Source organism: Pelophylax lessonae (assembly GCF_965119305.1).
Source record: "Pelophylax lessonae genome assembly, chromosome: 5".
In the NCBI taxonomy this organism is placed as follows: Eukaryota; Metazoa; Chordata; class Amphibia; order Anura; family Ranidae; genus Pelophylax; species Pelophylax lessonae.
Window position 1 is genome coordinate 548,662,353 of NC_138772.1, and position 12,556 is coordinate 548,674,908.

The following is a 12,556-nucleotide window of genomic DNA, read 5'->3' on the forward strand; positions in this document are numbered from 1 at the left end:
GGTTATACAGTAAGGCAAGCATATATTGTAAAAAAAACAGTAATTTATTACAAAATAATTTTCCATAAAAACAACATCAGTTGATGTACATAATTAAAAGGCATTGCAGAAATTGACATATAGGTGAGTAGATATGAAACTAATTGCCCTCATTCGACGCGTTTCGCAGATTCAAGTGCTGAATGTTACTTCATCAGGGATGAGAGGCAGGCACCCACTAGTGGGTGCTGTGCCTCTTCCGGTCCTCTGGCTGGATTGGTTGAATGCGCCGCGTGGGGCGGGCTCGTCCCCCGTTGCGCAGAATACCATGCGATGCGCCGGAAGTGACGTGGGCGGGTGTAGCGTCACTTCCGGTGGGACCAAACATATAGTGGAGTGCACGTGGAGAACGCCGTCAGCGGCTCCTCCTGCACGTCCGCAATGGTGAACGGCAGAACCGAATGGATCTAACGGACAGGTATGTTATGGGAAGGAATACCCCCCCAGTATTCAAGCATTATTTTTGACGATGTGCTTGTTATATAGCCTTATCAGATCCACAAGACCCAGGTATTGGAAAATAACTTTGGCAAATGGTGTCACCACTGCTCAACTAATTCAGTTTTGTAAATTTTGAGATTTTTAATCAATTGACACCGGAATAGGATGAATGAACCAACCCACAAGTATTTATATATGTCGTTTTTTGGGGGGTTTGAGCCGCCTCTAGGAGTAACCGTTGGTAACCTAGTAGGGATATGGTCTCATTGGCCCTCTATTTGAAGTTCTTATTGACCTTTCTTCTTGCCTAACAATATGGGCATTAACATCTAATATCCAATCTAAAATGCCTCCTGTCGTTGGTTTAAATTAACTAGTACATTGATCACAACACCAGCTTTATAGGACCTATACTGGGCAATACTGGTTGATCTGTTTAGGTAGTAGCATGGGGAGGGTTGCCTTACTTATCAGTGAAGGAAGATTGCAATGGTGATTTCTTCCACCAATTTCCTTTTGAACTAGATCCTGATCATCTTGAGGGTGAAGCCCATTTCCTGCCACGGGTTGAGCCAGTTACAAGTGTTTGGTCCAGTCTGCACCTTATTGGCCAACCACCAAGTGGGACACTTGGACCCTTTGGTTGGTATGACCAGGACACGAAATTGTCGACCCAATGAAGTCACCTTTCATCTCATGGAGTCTGCTTTGATTTAAAACCATTTTAAAAGACATCTGCAATGTATGGTAAGCTGGTGACGTTATGCTGAATTGTAAGTTACCCCTCACATTATCAATTGTGATGAATGTCATGACTTCTTGTTCTTTCCTTATCTATAAGTACAATAGATGAATTCCCTGATGAAGCAACATTCAGCACTTGAATCTGCGAAACGCGTCGAATGAGGGCAATTAGTTTCATATCTACTCATCTATATGTCAAATTCTGCAATGCCTTTTAATTATGTACATCAACTGATGTTGTTTTTATGGAAAATTATTTTGTAATAAATTACTGTTTTTTTTACAATATATGCTTTCCTTACTGTATAACCAATCCTACAAAGTCCCGCTTTAACATGACCCTTCTGGTGACTGGGACCAGAGGTTCAGCCCCTTGTTTTCTTATACGTATTTAAGGGATGTGGATAGGTTACTATGGACAATACTGAATTTTGATCTAATTCCCAAATTGTGATTTGTAGTTCATATATATATTTATTTATTATTTAATATTTGTTGTATATTAAGATTGATTGGGAAAAAAAAGGAAGAAAAAAAGATTGATTGTGGAATGTCTTTTCATAATTACCTTAGCAGAATAGAATATATTGCAGTATAGAAAAGCCACAAAGAAAAATGTTTCCAATTCTGCTCAGGCACATGTATATTTCCTATTCTCTCCTTGTAATTTTGCTCATCCTCGCTAGGGCCCTTTCACACGGGCGCTCCGTATGTCCGCAAATCATCCTATTTTTTTTGTGGATGATTTGCGGACATAATGTAAGTCTATGGCATTGCGGATGTCAGCGGAATACCATCAGCTGACATCCGATTTTCTTCCTGTCAGTTCTGTTCCGTTTTTTGGAACTGAACAGAACCCTATTTTTGTTCCGTTCAAAAAACGGAAAGGAAGGAAAATCGGATGTCAGCGGTGTCATCCGCTGACATCCGCAAACCCCCATAGACTTACATTATGTCCGCATATCATCCGCAAACGGATGGGATGATATGCGGGCATACGGAGCGGATGACAGAAATGTCATCCGCTCTGTGGAAAAAAAAGGACCGCAGCGGAGCTTTCACACGGAGCGGCCGTCTGAAAGAGCCCTTATAATGACATTCACTTCCAGATTTATTAGTTACATTTGTGTAGTCACAGACTCTGAAATGACCTAATTAGGACTGAGCCTGTATAACTTGATTGTACTCATGTATAACAGGGACTCTCTCTTCTTTACCAGGGCACCACCATCATCCCATTCCTGACATCGGTGCTTAAGGACCCCTCACAATGGGAGACACCGGAACAGTTCAATCCTGGGCACTTCCTGGATGAGGAGGGCCGGTTCCGCAATCAGGTGGCTTTCATGGCATTCTCAGCCGGTGAGAAATTCATAACTCCATTCTGTCAGTAACAAAGACATGGCCCCTGCCCCCATCTACAACTGGCCTTCACAGCAAGGAGCACATGGAAGGGCAAACGCATGAAAGACAAAACCAGAGAAAGTTCCCAGCTCAACTTACCAACCAGTCTGCTTACCAAACCAAATAACCTCTGGTTTTCCAACAGTATGCGTTAAAAACAGGGGCTTAGATAGCACACATTTGCAAACGCATGCGTAAGCTGCAGGGCCCCTTCATGGCACCCTGTATTACTTGCAGTCCTAACCCTTCTAAATTTATAAGCGTCTCCATAGTGGTAGCACATGCAATCTAATGGATAGGTAAGGGGCAGGTGGGCCTGGAGGTAGCCCAAACCTCCCTAAAGGTGCAAGGGCACCCTGGACACCCAGCACATAGCACAATGTCAGCAAATGTGTCCTGTGTGTCCCCCCACCAATATTTACTCCAGTAACAAAGAAATGGCCCCTGCCCCCATCTATAACTGGCCTTCACAGCAAGGCTCAGTGCCAGGCTGGGGTGAAGTAAACTATTCCTTTACCATAATAATTATAAATATATACCACAAGTCCCTGCAGGTCTGGCCTCTTTGATGCTTCTTAACCACTTAAGCCCCGGAAGATTTTACCCCCTTCCTGACCGGGGCCTATTTTGCGATTCGGCACTGCGTGACTTTAACGGACAATTGCGCGGTCGTGCGACGCTTTACCTAAACGAATTTGACGTCCTTTTTTTCCAACAAACAGAGCTTTCTTTTGGGGGTATTTGATCACCTGTGCGATTTTTTTGATCATACGCTATAAACAAAAAAAGAGCGCAAATTTTGCAAAAATAATATTTTTCACATTTTTTTATATGAAATTCCCCCCCAAAAAAATGTAAAAATCAAAATTTTTTTAACATTTTCGGCCAATTTGTTTTATGCTACATATGTTTGGTAAAAAAAATTGCAAAAAGGGAAAGATTTTTGTCATTTTTGTTGTTTTTTTTTTTAACAGGTAATGGCGGCGATCTGCGTTTTTTTTTTTTTTTTTTGCGGTACTGCGACATTGCGGCGGACAGATCGGACCCTTAACTGACATTTTTTGACACTTTTGGGGTTACCAGTGACATTACTACAGTAATCAGTGCTATACATATGCACTGTTACTGTAAAATGACACTGGCAGTGAAGGGGTTAACTTTTTTTGAGAGGGAGGGGTTATGTGTGTCCCTAGGGGCGTGATTCTAACTGTGATTGGCTGTGGCTTGAGGTGTATGAACAGTGATCAACGGTCCTACATAGTAGAACCGTATGATCACCATTCTTACACAGGGGAGAATGACAGGCGGCTTGTTTACATCAGCCGCCTGCTTTTCTCCCTCTGCACCGACGATCGTCGAGTGACCGGCCGACATCGGGTCCACCGGTCACACGCGCTGGGAGGGGTCCGTGACCGTGCGGGAGTGGGAGCGCGCCTCAGGTGGCGCGCGCTCGCTCCCTAGACCCTCACAGGCCAGCTACGTCGCTCTGCCTGTGAAGGGCTGACCGCCGCAGTAAATAGTCGTGCGGCGGTCAGCAAGCAGTTAGAGACCATGTTGCCTTGTCTACTCAGGACGAAGAGATACCCCCAAGACTTTAACCTTCCACCTAACACTACCTTCACAGCCCTCCCTTGCCGATCCTACATCTGTCATAGCCACTGCTGCTCACATGTTCCCCGAACCTGCAACAAAACGTACAAAAAAAAATGAAAGGAACACTTTGAAAACACATCAGATCTCAATGTGAAAAAATATCATGCTGGATATCTATACTGATATGGGCAAGGTAATGTGTTAGGATCTATACTGGTATGGACTGGGTAATGTGTTAGGATCTATACTGGTATGGACTGGGTAATGTGTTGGGATCTATACTGGTATGGACTGGGTAATGTATTAGGATCTATACTGGTATGGACTGGGTAATGTGTTGGGTAGGAAAGGATGCCACATCGTTTGATGGAAACGAAAATTATCACCCTACAGAGGGCTGAATTCAAAGACACCCCGAAAATCAAACTGAAAAAATGATGCAGCAGGCGAGTCCATTTTGCTAAAATTTCATTGCAGCAACTCAGAATGGTCCTCAGTAGTTTGGATGACCCCCACGTGCTTGTATGCATGGCTGAAAATGTCGGGGAATGCTCCTAATGAGATGACGGATGGTGTTCTGGGGTATTTCCGCCCAGATCTGGACCAGGGCATCACTGAGCTCCTGGACAGACTGAGGTGCAACCTGGCAGCGCCCGATGGACCGAAACATAATGTCCCAGAGGTGTTCTATTGGATTTAGGTCAAGCGAGCGTGGGGGCCATTCAATGGTATCAATTCCTTCATCCTCCAGGAACTGGCTGCATATTCTCACTACATGAGGCCGGGCATTGTTGTGCACCAGGAGGAACCCAGGACCCACTGCACCAGAGTAGGGTCTAACAATGGGTCCAAGGATTTCATCCCGATACCTAATGGCAATCAGGGTGCCATTGTCTAGCCTGTAGAGGTCTGTGCGTCCCTCCAAGGATATGGCCCTCCAGACCATCACTGACCCACCACCCAACCGGTCATGCTGAACAATGTTACAAGCAGCAAAACGTTCTCCGCGGCTTCTCCAGACCCTTTCACGTCTGTCACATGTGCTCAAGGTGAACCTGCTCTCATCTGTGAAAAGCACAGGGTGCCAGTGGCAGACCTGCCAATTCTGGTGGTCAATGGCAAATGGCAATGGAGCTCCATGGTGCTGGGCAGCGAGCACAGGGCCCACTAGAGGACATCGGGCCCTCAGGCCACCCTCATGAAGTCTGTTTCTGATTGTTTGGTCAGAGACATTCACACCAGTGACCTGCTGGAGGTCATTTTGTAGGGCTCTGGCAGTGCTCATCCTGTTCCTCCTTGCACAAAGGAGCAGATACCGGTCCTGCTGATGGGTTAAGGACCTTCTATGGCCCTGTCCATCTCTCCTAGAGTAACTGCCTGTCTCCTGGAATCTCCTCCATGCTCTTGAGACTGTGCTGAGAGACACAGCAAACCTTCTGGCAATGGAACGTATTGATGTGCCACCATGGAGGAGTTGGACTGCCTGTGCAGATAGGGTCCAGGTATGGCCTCATGCTACCAGTAGTGACACTGACCCTAGCCAAATGCAAAACTAGTGAAAAACAGTCAGAAAAGATGAGTAGGGAAACAATTCATCTCATCTGTAAAACCATTCCTGTTTTTGAGGTTGCCTTATTGTTGCCAATCTAGTGCACCTGTTGTTAATTTCATTAATACCAAATCAGCTGAAACTGATTAACCACTTGCCTACAGTGCACTTTCACCCCCTTCCTGCCCAGACCGATTTTCAGCTTTCAGCGCTCTCACACTTTGACTGAGAATTACTCAGTCATGCAACAGTGTACCCATACAAAAATTGTGTCCTTTTTTTCACACCAATAGAGCTTTCTTTTGATGGTATTTGATCAATACTGGGTTTTTTATTTTTTGTGCTATAAATAAAAAAAAGAGTGAAAATATCGTGAAAAAACACATTTTTCTTTGTTTCTGTCATAAAATTTTGCAAATTAGTCATTTTTCTTCACAAATTTTGGCCAAAATTTATACTGCTACTTATCGTTGGTAAAAATAACCCAAGTAAGTGTATATTATTTGGTCTTTGTGAAAGTTATAGAGTCCACAAGCTATGGTGTGAATCATTGAAAATTGATCACACCTGATGTACTGAAGGCCTATCTCATTTCTTTAGACACTAAAAAGTCAGGAAAGTACAAATACCCCCCAAATGACCCCTTTTTGGAAAGTAGACATTCCAAGGTATTTAATAAGGGGCATGGTGAGTTTTTTGAATTTGTAATTTTTTCCCACAATGCTTTGCAAAATGAAGATATTTTTATTTTTTTTTATTTTACAAATTGCTGTATTAACAGGTTATTTCTCTCACACAGCATATGTATACTTGCAACTACACCCCAAAACACATTCTACTACTCCTCCTGAGTATGGCGATACCACATGTGTGAGACTTTTTCACAGCCTGGCCACATACAGAGGCCTAACATCCAAGTAGCAGCGTCCGGTATTCTAGGAGCACAAATTACACATATAATTTCCTGACAACCTATCGCACTTTTGAAGGCCCTGGAGCACCAGGACAATGGAAACCCCCCTAAAATGACCCCATTTTGGAAAGCAAACAGCCCAACGTATAATTTTTGAGGCATAATGAGTCTTTTGAACTTGTCATTTTTTTCCACAAGTTTTTGGAAAATGTGGAAAGAAAATGAAAACACATTTTTTTTACACAAAGCTGTCCATTTATGCAATATTTCTAACACATAGCATGTACATAGCAAAAATTGCACCCCAAAATACATTCTGCTATTCCTCCTGAGTATGGCGATACCACATGTGTAACACTTTTTCACAGCCTGGCCACATACATAGGCCTAACATCCAAGTAGCGCTTTACACAAAGTTGTCCATTTATCCACTTTAAGACTGGGCCTATTTTTGACACTTGGTGTTTACAAGCTAAAATCATTTTTTTTTGCTAGAAAACTACTTGGAACCCCCAAACATTATATATTTTTTTTAGAAGAGACCCTAGAGAATAAAATGGAGATCGTTGCAATATGTTTTATCACACCATATTTGCGCAGCAGTCTTCCAAATGCGATTTTTTTGAAAAAAATTCACTTTTTTGAACTAAAAAATAAGAAAGCAGTAAATTTAGCCCAATTGTTTTCCATAATGTGAAAGATAATGTTACACCGAGTAATTAGATACCCAACATGTCATGCTTCAAAATTGCGCATGCTCACAGAATGGCGCCAAACATTGGTACTTAAAAATCCCCATAGGCAACATTTTAAAAATTTCTGCAGGTTACTAGCTTAGAGTTACAGAGGAGGTCTAGGGCTCAAATTATTGCTCTCGCTCTAACGATCGCGCCGATACCTCACATGTATGGTTTGAACACCGTTTACATATGTGGGCGGGACTTGCGTATGCGTTTGCTTCTGCGCGCGAGCTAACGGAGACAGGGCGCTTTAATTTTTTTTTTTTTTCCTATTTATTTTATTTATTATTTTTTTATTTTTACACAGTTTAAGAAAAAAAAATGTTTTGATCATTTTTATTCCTATTACAAGGAATGTAAACATCCCTTGTAATAGAAATAGGCATGACAGGTCCTCTTTATTGTGAGATCTGGGGTCAAAAAGACCTCACACCTCACAACTACACTAAAAAAGAAAAAAAAAAAAATTTGTTGAAAGAGGAAAAAAAAAAAAGAAAAAAAAAAAGCGGCCCTTTAAACCGGTTGCTAGGCAACGTCTTTTGACGTAGCTCCGGTCCTCCAAGACCATAGAGTCGAGTGAGGGCCATCTTGCCCTCACTTGACTTCCTGTCTCTGAGGATCCGGGACCGGATAGTTTTCCCCGCTGCCGGCGGGTCCGGTAAGCTGGGAAAACGTCTGGGACGCGGCAGGAGGGGGGGGGGCACCTCTTCCCCTGCACCGTAAGGGTAATTCCGCGGCGAATCCGCCACTGGGACCACCCTTATCTGAAAGCCGACCGCCCGCCGTTTCAAAAAATACCGGGGTTATGGGGGCTATCTGCTGCCATAACCCCAGTATTTAGCTTTTAATGGCCAACGCATATAGTCGTTAGGCGGTCAGTAAGTGATTGCATGTATATGGCAAACAGGTGACGATGACTGATGGGGTGACAGGTGACGATGACTGATGGGGTGACAGGTGACGATGACTGATGGGGTGACAGGTGACGATGACTGATGGGGTGACAGGTGACGATGACTGATGAGGTGACAGGTGATGATGACTGATGAGGTGACAGGTGACGATGATTGGTGAGGTGACAAGTGACGATGATTGATGGGGTGACAGATGACAATCACTGACGGGGTGACATGTGACGATGATTGATGGGGTGACAAGTGACGATCACTGATGGGGTGTCAAGTGACGATGATTGATAGGGTGACAGATGACGATGACTGATGGGGTGACAGGTGACGGTGATTGACGGGGTGACAGGTGACGGGCGATGGTCACTGATGGGTGACAGGTGACGGGCGATGGTGCACAGTGGTACTGATGGCAGTCTCTGGTGACCGGTGAACTTTAGGCTACGTTCACATGTGAGCGTAGAGATCGCGGGCAGAATCACTGCGCTCACATGTGAACGTTATGGGTGTCAATTTCTGGGCACTGATGAGGTGACTGTTGGGTAACAGGTGACATTGGGGGGGGCTGAGGACTGTGTGGGGACCTTTATTTCTGTGCTTTTACTTTTTACAGGTGTACAGAGCAGTAACTCACTATTTCTAGCTCTTCTCCCCTCACACTGGAAACTGTATGAGGGGAGAAGAGCTAGTAACAGTCAGTTACTGCTCTTTGTTTACATTTTCTGATCGGCTGTGAATGGATTCACAGCCGATCACATAGTAAACAGTCACTGTCAGTGACTGTTTACTACCGCCGGTGACAGCTGTGTTCCTACGGAACACAGTGCCACCGACATGACCGTGCAGCGCGCTCCCGATTGCGCATGCGCGGTCATCTTGTGGGCGCCTTCATTGTGATCGGCTGTGTCATTGGAACACAGCCGATCACGTGGGAAACAGCCACGCCCATTGGCTGTTTCCCCCCTGCCGGTGACGGGGGGTGTCCCGGGGACACCCTGACACCGGCAGTGCAGGGCGCCGCGCACGCGATCGCGCGTCTGCCCTGCTTAAAGTGCCGCCGTCATATGACGGCGGCCCAGGATAATGGTCGCTCCGCTCCGCCGTCATATGAAGGCGGGCGGGCGGCAAGCGGTTAACAGCCCCCTCTGCTACTTAACTGACCAGATCAATATCCCAGGTGTTGAATTGGCTTGATGCTATACTCTGATTGATTAGAAAGTGTTCCTTTACCTTTTTTTGAGCATGGTATTTTTTGAGGGTAGTGATAGAAAGAGCAGCAGAGAAGGACTATGAAAGCGAGTGTAAGATTGTTGGGAGGCGGATTTAACCACTTAAGCCCTGGAAGATTTTACCCCCTTCCTGACCAGGGGGTATTTTGCGATTCGGCACTGCCTGACTTTAACGGACAATTGCGCGGTCGTGCGACGCTGTACCTAAAAGAATTTGGCATCCTTTTGGTGGTATTTGATCACCTGTGCGATTTTTTGATCATGCGCTATAAACAAAAAAAGAGCGACAATTATGCAAAAATAGCAATATTTTACACATTTTTTTATATGAAATTCCCTCCCAAAAAAATTTAAAAATCAAAATTTTTTAACATTTTCGGCCAATTTGTTTTATGCTACCTATGTTTGGTAAAAAAAATCGCAAAAAGCGTATTTTGATTGGTTTGCGCAAAAGTTATCGCGTTTACTAACAAAGGGAAAGATTTTGTCATTTTTGTTGTTTTTTTTAAACGCGTAATGGCGGCGATCTGCGATTTTTTTTTTTTTTGCGGTACTGCGACATTGGGGCGGACAGATCGGACCCCTGACTGACATTTTTGACACTTTTGGGGTTACCAGTGACATTTCTACAGTAATCAGTGCTATACATATGCACTGTTACTGTAAAATTACACTGGCAGTGAAGGGGTTAACTTTTTTTGAGAGGGAGGGGCTATGTGTGTCCCTAGGGGCGTGATTCTAACTGTGATTGGCTGTGGCTTGAGATGTATGAACAGTGATCAACGGTCCTACATAGTAGAACCGTATAATCACTATTCCTACACAGGGGAGAATGGCAGGTGGCTTGTTTACACTAGCCGCCTGCCTTTCTCCCTCTCCACCGACGATCGCGAGTGACCGGCGGGCGATCGGGTCCGCCGGTCACACGCGCAGGGGGGGGGGGTCCGTGACCGCGCGGGAGCGTGCCTCCGGTGGCGCGCGCTCGCTCCTGAGACCCTCACAGGCTAGCGACATAGACCTACGTCGCTCTGCCTGTGAGGGGCTGACTGCCGCAGTAAATATACTGTGAGCAGTCAGCAAGTGGTTAAAGAGACCCTGTCACATTGTCCTGGCTGGGCAAAGACGGGTCTTTAAATAAATTCTTTATTCAAAACTGTAAAATTAGCCATAAATTTATTACGTAGAGCACACAACCCAGTTCTTCTGTTTCACATCCGAGGGAATGTTATGTGACAAGCACCAAGAAATCACTTTGCTGCCTGCAATATTTTTTTCTACATTTGCCCAGAGAAAGATAGACACTCCTGGAGGCCATCTATATTGTATTGTTGCAGTAAACATAGTAACATGAAGGGAAAAGATAAGGAACCTAAAATTCTATTTGGTTCTTTTAGGAAGTTAAGTTTGAAAGTGTAGCGGTGCCCCCGCAGGAGCCACTTAGATATTGGTTTTGCCTGGGCCTCCCACTGATTACTCCACAGGGTATTTTCACACAACCAGGTGCACACACTTCAGCTCCTGATCTTCAATGACCAGTCTAGGGAATTTGTTTTTGTATTTTATTTGGAGAACTTGGATAGGAGTAGGGATTTAATAGGATACTCCAAATTAATTATTCACAGGTGAGGACAACTCTCTCAATAGAACTGTATAGCAGATTATCTGTAGCACCATACAGCGCCTGTATGGGATGATCAAGTCCCCTTTGTAGCTGAAGTAAAGAAGAGGAAAGCGCCTCTTGAGTGTGATAAAAGTAAATTTTAATACAAGACAATGTAGTCACTTACATGTAAGTAAGCAAATCAGTGCATGGCGCTCCGAAGGCGGCTGTTGGTGGTTGCATCCAGGTGTCCAGGCGATAGCTGGTGTCCGGGGAACTGGAGAGACCCGCTCTAGCCTTCCGGATTCACGGGACAACGATGGAGACTGGTGCGGCGGCCGACGGTCGGCGGCAGCGTCTGACGTCACACAGGTATGAATGGGTAGTGTGGGCAGTCTGGGCTCACAATGCCTTTCGGAGCATGCGCGAATGTCCGGTACTGGACATGCGCACTCCTTTGTCAAGTGTCCAGACACTAGGGCAGAGCAGTCTATTTTCCACCGCCGCACCAGTCTCCATCGTTGTCCCGTGAATCCGGAAGGCTAGAGTGGGTCTCTCCAGTTCCCCGGACACCAGCTATCGCCTGGACACCTGGATGCAACCACCAACAGCCGCCTTCGGAGCGCTATGCACTGATTTGCTTACTTACATGTAAGTGACTACATTGTCTTGTATTAAAATTTACTTTTATCACACTCAAGAGGCGCTTTCCTCTTCTTTATTTACTGCTCAGAGTCTACTTCACTCCCACGGACAGCAGCCCTGAGTGCCCTCTGACCCATCCATCCCTGGATCCAGCCTGTGCCTGCTCATCCCCTATCGGATTCCTGGATATTTTACTTCCCTTTTTATCTCAGGGACTTGCACACGGACTTTAAATCCCCACCTTGTGCTAATTACACCACAGCCTATTAGCAATACACTGACCAGTGTCCTGGTTGTCCACCTAGGACATATGTCCTCACCCTGTACTGCAGCTGCCATTTCCCTGCATATTCTATGAGCGCCATACCGCCTAACATTTTCCTTTGTAGCTGAAGGATCTCAGTGAACTTTGCCTCTACAAGACACTAGCCAGTGTCTCCTTTAGCTTGCACCCAGTAGTTGACTTCTAGCACCCAGAGGGGGATCTAACAGCATTATCCCAAGCATCCCCTGTGGGGGTCTGTACTTACATGGCTCCTGATGCACACACGGCAGCCTTCCTCCGTAGTACCAGACAGGCTCCGTGGACATCCTCCCTCAGTCAGCTCTCATAAGGACCATGGGTTGCAACTCCAATGTTTCAGTCCCTCAGGTCGACCACCTGCGGCTGCATGGCAGCCTGTGCTGGGGAGAAGCACCAGCCCCCTCCCCACCTGGACTGCTTTCTCTACAGGTAGACGGAACCTGGAGT

The 12,556-nt window shown here is 45.4% G+C and overlaps 1 pseudogene across 1 annotated transcript in view; it reads left to right on the forward strand.

Annotated features, from left to right (window-relative positions):
* Window positions 1-12,556, forward strand: part of LOC309556121 (cytochrome P450 2C38-like) — a 64,444-nt pseudogene that overhangs the window by 50,377 nt on the left and 1,511 nt on the right. The window contains exon 8 of the transcript XR_014226189.1: window positions 2,445-2,586. The product of XR_014226189.1 is annotated as a cytochrome P450 2C38-like (transcript). The remainder of the gene's footprint in view (window positions 1-2,444; window positions 2,587-12,556) is intronic.